The sequence below is a fragment of the Fukomys damarensis genome, unplaced genomic scaffold (assembly GCF_012274545.1).
Source record: "Fukomys damarensis isolate Sample0158 unplaced genomic scaffold, DMR_v1.0_HiC HiC_scaffold_32, whole genome shotgun sequence".
NCBI classification, from domain to species: Eukaryota; Metazoa; Chordata; class Mammalia; order Rodentia; family Bathyergidae; genus Fukomys; species Fukomys damarensis.
This window is the reverse complement of record NW_022900944.1, coordinates 9,857,542-9,871,075: the sequence shown is the minus strand read 5'-3', so window position 1 is coordinate 9,871,075 and position 13,534 is coordinate 9,857,542. Positions and strand designations below refer to the sequence as shown.

The 13,534-nt window shown below is 41.7% G+C and overlaps 1 protein-coding gene and 1 long non-coding RNA gene across 3 annotated transcripts in view; one reads left to right on the top strand and one right to left on the bottom strand.

Annotated features, from left to right (window-relative positions):
- Positions 1-9,519, bottom strand: part of LOC104872661 — an 11,566-nt gene extending 2,047 nt beyond the window's left edge. The window contains exons 1-2 of the long non-coding RNA XR_783238.2: positions 9,427-9,519; positions 6,219-6,356 (exon numbers count right to left, since the gene is read on the bottom strand). This is a non-coding gene — a long non-coding RNA (uncharacterized LOC104872661). The remainder of the gene's footprint in view (positions 1-6,218; positions 6,357-9,426) is intronic.
- Positions 9,520-10,234: 715 nt separating this feature from the next.
- Positions 10,235-13,534, top strand: part of Nup93 (nucleoporin 93) — a 114,194-nt gene continuing 110,894 nt past the window's right edge. For both annotated transcript variants that reach the window (XM_033757856.1, XM_033757855.1), the window contains exon 1: positions 10,235-10,372. The gene's annotated coding sequence lies outside the window, so the exon portion shown is untranslated. The remainder of the gene's footprint in view (positions 10,373-13,534) is intronic.

The window sequence follows — 13,534 nt, the reverse complement described above, 5'->3', positions numbered from 1 at the left end:
TAATATTTTTTTAAAAATATATCTTCATTCTGCTTATCATCTTTAAACTGTGGCACCCTCTATAGGGCAAGAAATATTACTATTACCATGAGTTGGAGCTTTGGGATAAGAGATCCCCTGGAGAGAATATATTTAAGCGTCTCAATTTGTCAAGAGAGCTGATGGAGCCCAAGGACTATGATCAGTTTTGCAGGGTAGGAGCTGTCTTTGACTAGAAACATCTTAACTTCCCTGAGATGGTGTCCACATCAAGAATTCAGAGAGATGGAAAGACCTGAGTCCTTGGTGAGCTGCTGTATCATCCAACTCTATGTTCCATTTACTGCTCAACTTCTAATTAGGTGAGCAAATAAATTCCCTTATCACTAATTTATTTCCTCATTGATTATTTGTAGTTCAGATACCCTGACTGGCATCCCACAGCCCTCCACAGAGCCTGGACCCGATGGCAGCACCCTTAACACTAGGCCTCTGGCGGATTCAACAGTTGCCAGGAGCTGGTGTTCTAGCAAAAGCCTTTCTGTTACCTTTGATAATGTCAAGTCACCTTTTGTGTAGCTGAAATTAAACCCATCTTAAGGGCAAGGTAAGGAGCTTCCCTTTTAAACTTTTAATGACTTTTGAAGAATATTGCTGATCACTCAGCCACAGATCACACAGCTTTATGTAAGTTTCTGCCACCCACTAAGAAATCATATCTGGCAGCGACAGCTCAAGATAGGGGGCAATCAGGGAAGTTGGAGTCTGTTGCTTAAGACACATGTCTTGCTTTTCTGCCATGTACCACATAAAGGGACTTATGGGGGATACCAACGCAGTACAATAAGGTTCCAGGCTGTAAACAGCTGGAGGAAGAGAACTGATATGAATTCTGGGCCACAAAATTATTTCATATTCCACAATAAAGGCATTTTTAAAACTTTTTATTGTAGTGTAATGAATAATATATGCATGGCAAAGTGCACAAATCTCAAATGTGCAGCTCAATGAATTTTTAAAAAGTGAATACACCCATGCACTCAGCATCCAGATTAAGAAACCGAACATTAAGAGGCCTCAGACAGTTCCTTCATTCTCCTTCTTAGCCAACAACTCCTTCCCACTTGAAAATAACCGCTATTCTGACATCTGTCACCATAGATTAGCTTTGCCTGATTTGAACTCTGTATGATTGAAATCATACTTTTGTGCCTGGCTTCTTTTCCTTCCCGTTATGTCTGTGAGATTCATTCATGCTGTTGTTTGGGGTGTAGTGCATTCTCTTTGTTATTCCAGTATTTTGTTACATGACCACAATGTCATTTATTTACCCCTTCATCTGTTAATGGACTTTAGGTTGTTTCCACATTCAGGCTACTACAAATAATGGCGCTAGCAATATTGAAATATTCACGCAAGATAAAAGAAAACATGTTTACACAAAAACTTGTATGAGAATGTTTACCGTAGCTATATACCTAATAATCCCAAACTTGAAATAACTCAAACATCCATCAAGATGAACTCATGAGCAAGGCGTGCTGGTACATGCCTGTCATTCTAGTACTCAGAAGGCTGAGGCAGGAGGATTGTGAGTTCAAGGCCCACTGGGACTACACAGTAAGACACTATCTCAAAACAAATGATGAATGGACAAATACAATGAGGTATATCCATACAATGAATACCATTCCTCAATAAAATACACTGTATTGAACTGAAGAAGCTAGTTATAAAAGATAGGGTGTGACTCAATTTACATCAAATTCTAGAACAGGCAAAACTAAATTTTAGTGCCATAATGCAGAGCAGTGGTTTCCTGAGATACATACTGCAAGAGCAGAGAGGAGACCGACCACAAAAGGACATGAGGGGATTTTTCAGGATGATATCTTGATTTTGGTGCTGGTTGTACTGATATATACATGTGCTAAACATGTCTAAGTGCACTTGTAAAACAAGTGCATTTTATTGTACATGTTGTAGTCCATGAAAAAAAGTAGTCTTTCCAGTTTGTAGTCTGTAGTGGTTTTTCATTGTGAATTCCATTTTCATCTTCTTGATGACTATGTTGAGACTTTTTCAAACACTTACTGGCTACTTGGATGTTCTGTTAGTGGTTCTCCAGAGAAGCACATCTAATCTGATGTTTATAAAAAGAGACAGGATTATGAGGAAATGACTCACACTGTTATGCAAGTGCTAAGATCTGCAGTCAGTGTTCAGGAGACCTGGGAGAGCCCACCTGGTTGTTCCTGTCCCAGTCCAGCAGGCCAGAGACCCAGGCAGAACCACTGTCTCAGTGTGAGTGAGAAGGCAGGAGAAAGCACAGTTCCAATCTGAAGCAGGTAGAAGGAATGGTGTATTTTTCAGCCTTTCTTTTCTTTTTTTTTTTCTGGGGTTGGGGGACCAGGGATCGAACTTGGGACCTTCCGCTTGTGAGGCAGGCAGTGGAACCACTGAGATAAATCTCCATCCCTCAGCCTTTATTTTCTATTCAAGCCTTCAGTTGATTAGATGAGGCCCACCCACATTAGGGAGGCAAAAATGTGCTTTACTCAGTCTAATGATTCAAATGTTAAATTCACCCAGAAATGCCTTCAATGACAGGCTAAGAATGATGTTCGATTAAATACTTAGGCAACATGGTTAAATTGATACATAAAACTAACTTTCACAGATACCCTCTTTAGTGAAATACTTGTTCAAGTCTTGCTTATTTCTAAACGGGTTATCTTTTTCTTCTTAATTTATAGGGGCTATTCATATATTCTAGTTATGAGTTTTAGATACATTTATTGCAAATTTAAACCAGTGGCTGTGTTTTTATTTTCTTAATAACAGAGGATTTTTCTTCTCTTTTTTTGTTTGTTTGTTTGTTTGTACTGGGGATTGAACTCAGGACCTTGCGATTGTGCAGCAGGCAGCAACACCACTGAGCTAAATCCCTGGCCCAGGATTTGTCTTTTCATTATGGTTGTTATGGCTCATGTCTAGAGGTCCCCTCAAAGCCTCTTGCAGTCATAGGTGGGGCTTTTTCAGAGTTGGCTGAATCTAGACTGTGTGATTGATTCATGGTGCAATGCTGGCATTAAGGAGCTAGGATTAAGTGGGGGATGGATTACTAAATCAGTCCACTGACTGGTTTGGCACCACCCTAATCCAGGTAGCCAATGTAATATAAGGGACAGAAAGAGGCTTGCCTTGTTCCTTGATTGCTTTGCTATCTTCTATCTGCCATGAACTGTTTCTCCTCTGAAATGTCATCCTGCCTTGGACCCAGCTGATGACGAACTGAAACATCTACAAACTGTGTGAAAAAAACCTTTCCCCCTTTAATACTGGGCATTGGGCATTTTGTCTCAGCAATGAGAAAAGTAACTAAGACAATGGTTAATGGTTATTTGTATTTTATTTAAGAAAGGTTTGACAGTCTTGAAATCTCTAGGTCATAAATTCTATGATTTTATCATTGATAAGCTTTATTGTATTTTCTTTTACATTCAGATCTATCATCCACATGGAATTCATTTTCAGTATATGGTTTGAGGTTTCAGTATATGACTTTTTTTGCAAAGCCAATAGATTTAATAGTGCTAAAAATTCAGTCTTGCTTCTCTCTTAGTTTCTGTGAGCTAATTATGTAAGTGTGTTTCTGAACTCTCTATTGTTTTATTGTTCTATTTATCTATCATGTACCAATATTATCCTTTCAAACTTACTATAGCTTTCAGTGAATCTTGATATATTGAGGAACAATTCCCCCTCATACTTTGTTTTCTCTTTCTCTTTCTCTTTCTTCCTTTCCTTTTTTTCTTTTAGTGGCAGTGAAGGGTGAACCTAGGGCCTTCACACTGAGCTATATTCCCAACCCTTTTCTTAGTTCTTGAGATACATCTTACTATGTCACTAAATTGCATAAGCAGGACCCAATCTTGTGGGCCACCATGCCCAGCTAGTTTTTCTCCCTTTAAGAATGTCTACAAGGTTCTGGGCATGGAGGCCCATGCCAGTAATACCAGCACTCTGGGAGGATGAGGCAGGAGGACTGCAAATTTGAGTTCAGCCTGTGCAACACAGTAATTTAGTAAGATCTTGTTTCAAACAAAAATTTTAGAAAAAGGGCTGGGGATGTAGCTCAGCATGGGAGCCTTGAGTTCAATTTCCAGCACTATAAACAACAAAAACTACAGAGTGGGGTGTGGTAGTGCAAGCCTGTAATCCCAGCACTTGGGAGGCTGAGGCAAGAGGATCACCATGAGTGTGAGGCCAGCCTGGCTACATAGTGAGTTCAGGGCTAGCTTGAACTACAAAGGGAGTTCCAGCCTCAAAAAACAAAAACAAAAAACAAACACACAGAAAACCCAAAACAAAACAACAACAACAAAAATAACTACAAGGAACATTCTTGGTCTTTTGCATTTTCAGATAAGTTTTAGTTTCAGATAAGACTGCATTACAAAATTTGACAAGGTTTGACTGGAATTGCATTGGTTCTATGGATTACTACAATGCTTTCTTCTGTACTGGCTTTCTGCACATGCAGGATTTTCCCCCATGGCTGATGAACAATTCAACAAACCCGTAAAAGGTTAATTTCAGGAAATAGATCCTACAAAAACAACTTCACAGTTCCAGTTGCAGTGGTAAGGAGAACTGCTTGCGCATAACACCTTGGGAGCAACTTTTCTTTTCAGATGTTGAGGATCAAACCCAGGGCCTCACACATTCTAGGTAGGCACTCTACTACTGAGATACAACCCCAGCCCTGAGTATATTTTCTAGACCTAACTGGATCACAGACCAGTTAGACTTGGCACTGTGGGAAGAGCAGTGCTGTGCTCCGATTGGGTAATCCTGAATCACTTGCCACCAATCAAAATACAAAGAGTAGCCAGGCATGGTGGCATATGCCTGTAATGCCAGCACTTGGGAGGCTGAGGCAGGATGATTGCTGTGAGTTTGAGACCAGCCTGGGCTACACAGTGAGTTCCAGGTCAGTCTCAAAAACATAGTGAAATCCTTTCTCAAAAAAGCAAAACCAAACCAAAACAAAACAAAAACAAAGAGTAGGGGTGAGAAAGGAGTCAGAGTGCTGAAAAGTAAATATCCACAAGAAACCCACTGTCTGGTATTATATAGCGGATCAAATGCACATTCCCATATGCTTAGTGAGTTAAAATGAAGACTGGGAATGTCTGACAGTACTACAAGTCACCACATAAAAGTACAAGGGCTTGCATTTGTTTGATATGATCATATAAACAAAAAATGTAGGGCCAGGTATTTAGCTCAGTGATGCTGCCGCTTGCCTCACAAGCTCAAGGTCCCAAGTTCATTCCAATCCCTGGTACCAAAAAAACAAACAAACAAACAACCTGTAGCACTATATACTTTGTAGGTACATAATGCATGCAAAATCTGTTTCATTTGTGGGATCCACCAGTGATTTCTTTTGAAAAAAGGGTTCTGTTAATCACCAAGATGAAATGGGAGAGAGGACCTGGTCACTGAAAAGCTCCCTTTTAAGTAGGAAAGAACATGTAATTGCTAAACACAGGGAGAATATGAGGTCTTACAGGGACCCTGAGCACATCTCAGAACAATCCTGAGACAAAGCCACTTGGAACACTCTGAGATCAGTTGAAAATGATGTTTAAGCCAGGTGTAGTGGTGTATGTCTGTAAGCCTAGGAAGACGTCTCAAATAAAGGAAAAGAAAAGGATGTTCAAGTAACTCTTCTAAACTATATAGTTAATAGACAGTTAGAAACTGCTCCAGAAATTGCTTTGACGAAGACCTTGCCATGAGGAAAAAGAAATTCCTGTCTTTGTGGCATTTGGACAAGAAGACAGTTCAAGGAATGGGGTTGGAGGTGAGTTCCAATCTCTCCAAAGCCAGTTCTTTGGATGGTGTACCTGGTATATTTTGGAAAGCTTGTATTTTTTTTTTAACTCTTATGCAAATAAAACAAAGCAAATCAACCAACTGTATTAGTCAGATTTCCCATTGCTGGACACCTGACACCCATACTTAAAGGAGGGAAGGTTTAATCTGCTTGGGGGTTCAGTCTAAGATTGGCTGGGTGCAAGGTAGGGACATCACGGTGGAAGTGGCAAAGACACTTAGCTCATGGTTGCCAGGAGGTAGGCCAGTGGAAGAGAACCAGAGGGTAAGGGGTGAGAGACCAAACATAGACCCCAAGGCCATGCTTCCCCGACATACCCGGGAATACCTACCTACAAGTGTGCGCCATCAGTCTGAGGAGTGCATCCCAAAGCCAATCAAGTTGAAACCCCATCCTAAGTACCACACCAAGTTTTAGTGCATTTCATCTGATTAGAGAAGTTATGCATGGTCATTTCAATGCAGAAACTCTGAAAAAAAAAAAAAAACAACACTATCTTAAGCACTCACTGGTTCTGCTACCTAGAAGAGACACCAGTACTACTTTAGGAATTCTATTTCTTTCATGTTCTTTTTAACAGTTGAAATTATAGCTATATTGTTCTATATTTTTCATTTGGGGGAATATTCTATATTATTTAAAAATACTATTTGACATATACAAAAGTATTCCTATGTAATAATAATAACATAATAAATACTTGTGAACAGCCACCCAACTCAAGATCTAGAACATTCTAACACTCTTTTTAAAAACTATATTTTCCCAGGTGGTCCTCCCATATCACTTCTTAACACTCTTAGAGACAAGCACAATCTGAAATTTCTTATCTCATTACAAACGTGTCTACACGTAAATATTAGTCTTTGTTTTAAAAACTATTACACATTTTGAGTTCACACTATACTATATAATCTTCACTTTAATATTCTGTTACTTTCACTAATATCATGTTTCATCCATGTTGTTTATAGTGTAGTATACTAAGTTTTGTTTTGTTTTTTTACTGCACTGGCATGTTGCATTGTGCAGTATCTCATGATTTCTCTTGTGTGTTGTTATTGGTGATTTGGCTTGTTTCCCTTCTTTGTATTATGAAATTATGAACTGTGCTGTTATGAAGATTCCTTCACATTTTTCCTAATGCACACACACAAGAGTTTCTCTTGGGCAGTATCTAGGAGTGGGAATGCAAGATTTTACAATATGTAAAGATTCAGCTTTGCAGTGTAAATACTCTTATTTTCATGTAGCAATGCTCATTTATGTCATCAAAAATTCCTCTTTTGAGCCAGGCGTGGTGGTGCATGCCTGTAATCTCAGCACTCGGGAGGCTGAGGAAGGAGGATCGCTGTAAATTGGAGACCAGCCCGGGCTACATAGTGAATTCCAGGTCAGTCTCAACTACATAGTAAGACCCTGTCTCAAAAAAAAAAAAAAATCCTCTTTCTATAAAGGGAAAAAGCAAGGTAAAAGTATATAAAATGTCATTTAGATGCAAGATGCTACTATCTTTGTAGATATTTTCTGATCACAACAGGATCTGGACACATGACTAGCTTGAGGACAAGGCCACCATATATACTGTTAATCATTTTAGAGAGCCCCAATATGGTGGTGTGAGGTACTAAAAATAAAGCCTAGGGCTCAGGATGTGTTTAAGTGGTAAAGTGTATGCTTAGTATGCAAAAGGCCCTGGGTTCAATCCCTGGCATCAAAAGCAAAAATAAAGTAAAATAAAGATGGACAGTAGTTGTTATAGACTGAATGTTTTTGTTGTTGTTGTTGTTGTTATTATTATTATTATCATTATTATTATTTGGTATGGGGGGGTGGGATGAGGATTGAACTCAGCATCTTGTATTTTCAAGGCAGGCGTGGTGCCATTGAGCTAAATCCCTGACCCTAGGCTGAATGTTTCTGTCTCCCCAAAAACTTATATGTTGTGATTATAACCCCCCAAGGTGATGATATTAAAAGGCAGACCCTTTGGTAGGTTATTAGGTCTTGAAGTGGAGGCCTAACAAATAGAATCAGTGCCTTATGGAAGAGACACTGGAGAGTTCCCTCACCCTTTCTGCCATGTGAGATTAGCAAGAAAGTAGGTGTCTACAAACCAAGAAGCAGTCGCTCACCAGCCACTGAATTCACAAGCACTTTGATTAGAACTTCCCAGGTTCCAGGACTGTGAGAAAGAAATTTCTGCATATATGTCACCCAACTATGGTAGTTTGTTATAGGAGCCTGAACAGACTAAGATACTGTTAAAGTGCCAAAGTCAGAATTTTAATCAGTAATATACTATTACAACAGTAAAGGGAGTCCAGCATGAACTCAACTCTGATTTGTACCCAGGTCAATAGGCATTTTAAATGGAGAATTGGGGGCTGAGAAAAGGGTGAGTGGAGACTCTACACACTCAGGGAAGTCAAAAGTTACAAAAAGCAAGAAGGGGAGACGGTCCTTACTGAATCTGGCCTGCTCTCCCATTGAGACAGGGGAAAGGTCCAGTAAATTCCTCCCTCCCTCCCTTGCCCCTCTCTTTTTCTCTTTTCTTCTCTCTCTTCTCTCCTCCCTCTCTGTGCTAGGGATTGAACTCAGGGCCTTATGCATGCTAGGCAAGCATTCTACTACGCAGCTAAATCCCCGGCCCTTTTTATTTTGAGACAAAGTCTTGTTGAATTGCCTAGGTAGGCCTTGAACTTGTGATCCTTTGGCTTCATTCCCCTGAGAATGTGGGATCACAGGCTTGGGCCACTCCACCCATCTAGTAAATTATTTAGATAGCTGTTTTTTTGTTTTAGAGACAGGGTCTCACTATGTGGTTGAGACTGACCTGGAACTCACTATGTAGCCCAGGCTGGTCTCAAACTCACAGTGATCCTCCTGCCTCAGCCTCCCGAGTGCTGGGATTACAGGTGTGCACCACCATGCCAGCCTAGTTAGCTGAAGCAGGCATTTTAAGAAGGTTATGGGCATCCTGGGGATGTGCCCTTAAGTGGTTAGAAACTAAGTATTTTGTTCTTTTTTTTTTTTTCAGTACCAGGGATTGAACTCAAGAACTTGCACTTGTGAGGTGGGTGCATTGCCACTAAGCTAAATCCCCAGCCCTTAAGTATTTTGTTCTTTATAGGCCAAGGTTGAGGCCTAGTGGAGAAGACCCAGGGTTTGTTTACATTTTGGCGAAGGAAAGAATGTATGAGAGGTGAGAGAATGAGAGCAGTGAGTGTGGGAAGAGCAATATCTCTCTTTTCTTTTCCTTCTCTTTTTTTCTTCTCCCTGTCTCTGTTTCTCTCTCTCTCTCTCTCTTCTCTCCTCTCTCTTTCTCTCTCATATCTCTTTTTTCTGCTTACTTCATTCCCTAGATAAGGAAAAAAAATCTCCCTTTGGTCTAAGCCCCACTAGCCCTTAGGGTTTAGTTAAGGTTTCACTTCCTCCAGGAAGGCCTCTCTGACTTCTAACCTTTTAGACTGGGTTAAGTTCCCTTAGCAGCCTTGCGTAGTATTAAATAGTATTACAAATTGTGTTCTTGCACTCACATTGGTCATAAGGACTGGGCCTTACTCTTTTGTGGTATGTTGTGAGCACTCCACAACCTTAGTCCCGACATCTTTACGTGCTGACAAAGCTGTCCTCTCCTAGCCCCTCTGTCTTGCCTACATTCCATTCTCTACCCAGAGCGGGAGGAGGATCCTTAGCAAATATGAGTGAGCTCACAATAGGCTTTCCATTTACAAAAAGAATACCTTCCACTTTCTGACCACGGCCTAAAGGACTTGCCAAGTTTGGCCGTAGTTCATGGTGAGTTACATCACCTGTCCTCTCTCACTGACTTCCAGCCACGGTCTCTTCCTTCTGTTCTCCGAATGCCATCCTTATTTCTTCTCAGACTCCCCTCTTGGTCCCTCTGTATGAAATGCGCCACAGCCAGGAATTAGTAAATCCGGCCCTTTCTCAATCTTCAATTTCAGCTCGGCTCTCACCTTCTCAAAGAGGTCCCTATCCACCCAAACATTCTCCCATCACTCTGCTTTTTTCTTCATAGTCCTCTTTACAAACTGTAGTTATTTATTGTATTTTGTTTCTCCTTCAGCCAGGGAACTCCATGACCTCAGGAATCTCTTTTGTCGGACAACACCGTGTCCTCAGGACCGTGCTCAGTAAGGGGTAAGAAATCTCCTTAACGCATGGGACTGTGCAATCGCTCGCTTCCTAGCCAACTCTAACCAAGAAAATGGGGTGAGGGCGGTATCCTCAAGTTGCAAGGATTGACGACTCCGGCCCCGCCTCCTGCCCGCCTCCTGCTCCGCCCTTGTCCTTGTCCTTCCCCCGCTGGTCTCCATAAAGTTCATTTGGCGGCGCGGAGCGCGGGGACTACTGGGAGCGGCCCGCCTCGACCAATCAGGGAGCTCGGCGAGCGGCGCGAGAAGCGGCGGCCCAGTTCTGAAGCCGGTACCTGAGCAGAGGATAAGGCTCCAGGACCAGGTAAGCATGTCTGTTTCTGGTCACTGTCTTGTCTTTCAGATCTGGGACTTGTCCTTGGACTCGAGACCTCGAGGCGAGGCGGAGTTCGGGCCCCACACTGGGAGCCTTGCGGCTAACACTTCTGTTTCGCCTCATGGCAGCCGGGCACGCCTGACGCCGGCTGCAGAAGACGTTGTCCAGCCGCTCGCCTTACGGTGACGGGCAGCGTTTTCCTAGTGTAGTGTTTGTCAGTGCCGGATCTTGGCCTTCCGACTCCTCCCTCCCTAGCGTAGCGCAGTGCCGCGGCGCGCCACTCCCCTACCCCCACCTCACCGCCACCATCCGTAGTGAAAGAGCCTTGTTGCTTATCTGAGCATATTCTCAAGCCCCTCTCGTGTCTCGCCCTGTGTGGGCGAGCCGTTTACCCGCCGAGGGTGGGGGTCTTTGGGCTGAGGGAATACGACCCTGTGAGCCCGTCAGCCCTTTGCTTGTCTTCTGCACTAACATCCAAGGGGACGCTAACGGTTGGAACTCTAAAGGTTGGAGCTTTCTGGGAGCTCACTCTGCTTCCTGTCCTCTGCAAAGGCGAGGCTCAAATGTGTTTGGGTCCCTTTTAGCAAAACTGTAGGGTTGACCCCATTGTTCTTTGGTCAAAGTTTGAATGACTCAGTGCTCCCAATTTGCTCATCTGCTAGGTAGGAGAAGAAAGCTTTTTGCCAAGTTGTCTTTCCTGGAGGGCATGGCGTAATATATATTTTTTCCATTCACCAATGTGCGGCTTGGGGTTGTTTGGTTTTTACGTTTTAATTTTTTACTCTGGGTGATCTCATTGAGTTTTGGCAACCTAACATCCCGTATTTCCAGCTTCTGCCTCTTCTTGACCTTTTTCTAGCTGTGGACTTAATGTCTCCATCGAGATGGTGGATTTGGGACTAAAACGGAACATAGCACTAGCAAGCTCCCTTTCATCTCTTTACCCAATCTCCTCATACCATCATTGTTATTATTTTTTTCTCATCTTAGAAATATGAAAAAGCTTGGCCAATAACCTTTGAATCATCCTTCACTATTCCCTTTCTCAGTCCACATCCAGTGCTTTCTACCCTGAGCCAAGTCACCACCACCTACACCTGGATTATTGAAATAGTTTCCCATCTGTTCATCCTTGCTTCTACCCTGGCATAGCAGCAAAGCAATCTTTTTTTTTTTTTTTTTTTTTCCTGTTACCGGGGATCGAACACAGGACCTTGCGCTTGCTAGGAAGGCGTGGCACCACTGAGCTACATCCCTGGCCCTAAAGTAGTCTTTTAAAACACACATCAGCAGATCATATTCCCTCCTTTAAAAAAATCTCCCAGTGGTTCCCCATGTCAGTAACAGTGCACTATATGGGTTTATATAATCTGATTCGCTCTGTCTGTACCAGTCTCAGCTGCTGCTGTCCTCGTCTGCTGTCAGATATGCTTTGGTTTAGGGCTTTTGTGCTTGCAGTTCATTATCCATGTTGCTTGCTCTTTCACTTTCAGGTTTTGAGGGATCCTTTCCTCACTTCCTGCCTTCCTCCATTGCTTTAGTTCTTTGCACTTACGTTTTATTTATCTTGTGTATTGCTTGTTTTTCCCCTCTAAATGTGAGTGGATGCATTTTAAAAAATTTTATTCTGTGACATATGCGCAGCTCTTAGGCCTGGCAGAAGTAGTTGCTCAATAAATAGGAATGAGTGTTTTTGGCGCTGTTATAGGCTTGGAAATTCAGTATTGAATGAGACAGGCCTGTCCTCATTGAAGAGATGTTCCTATGGACGATACCAGAGCAGTAAACACACACATATAAAATGTGGTATCAGAGCTGTTTTAAAAGGACAATAGGGATATTGGGGTTTTAAATGTAATTTTTTAAACGTAATTTTTAGTTTATTGGTACATGTTTATAGTACCCTATGCTTTTCTCTTGCATTAACACATCTTAATTCTCCCCCACCCCCTTGGTCTTCCCTTTTGCAAAAGATCTACCTATTTTCTACTATCTGTCTTTTATTTTGCGCTTTACTTTTTTTTTTTTGGTACTAGGGATTGAACTCGGGTCCTTGTGCTTGCAAGGCAGGCCACTGAACCGCTGAGCTAAATCCCCGGCCCTGCTCTTTACATTTTAGGTTTCTCACGTAAGGGGAAGCAAGCAATGTTGAAGACTTTGTGTCTCATTTATTTTACTTAACAGTATGGTCTCAAGGTGCATCCATTTTTCCTACAAATGACTCAGGTTACCCCTTTATTGTAGAGTAGTTCTCCATTGTATATAAATACTAAATTTCCTTTATCTATTCATCATATAGGCTGCTTCCAAGATTTGTTGTTATTATAAACATAGGTATACACGTATCACTGTAATATAATGTCTTTAATTCAGGAAGATACCTAGAAAGAGAATAGCTGGGTCAATGGAATTTCTATTTTTAGTTTTTTGAGGAATCGCCATACTAATTTCCAAAGTGGTTATACCAGTTTACATTCCCATCAGTAATGTATAATATCCCCTTCTTGCCCCAAGCCTCGCCAGCATTTGTGTTTATTTGATTTCTTGATGATAGCCATTCTTTTTGGAGTAAGATGTAGTCTCAGTATGTTTTAATTTGCATTTCCCTCTGTGTGTGTGTGTGTGTGTGTGTGTGTGTGTGTGTGTGTGTGCTTGTGTGGTTTTTTTGAGACAGGGTCTTGCTATGTAGTTGAGGCTAGCCTTGAACTCAATATGTAGCCCAGGCTGGCCTCAAACTCAGTGAACCTCTTGCTCAGCCTCTAGAGTGCCTGGATTACAGGTTTGTGTTGCCATGCCTGGCTTCCTTTCTCTAATGGCCAGAGTTGTTGAGCATTTGTAAAATGTGTTTTTTGGCCATTTATACTTGTGCTAAAGGTCTGTCCATTTCAGTTGCCCATTTGTTTGTTTGTTTGTTTGTTTGTTTTTTAAGACAAGGTCTCTCACTATGTAGTTTCAAGCTGACCTTGAACTCATTATGTAGCTCAGGCTGGCCCCAAACTTGCAGTGATATGCCTCAGCCTTTTGGGTGTTGGGGTTACAGGCATGCACCACTAAGACTGGCTATAATTGAGTCTTTTATTTTAAGGGGTCTAATTTTTTAAAGTTCTTTATATACTATATGTTTTAGCTGTTAGTCCTCTGGAACAGTTG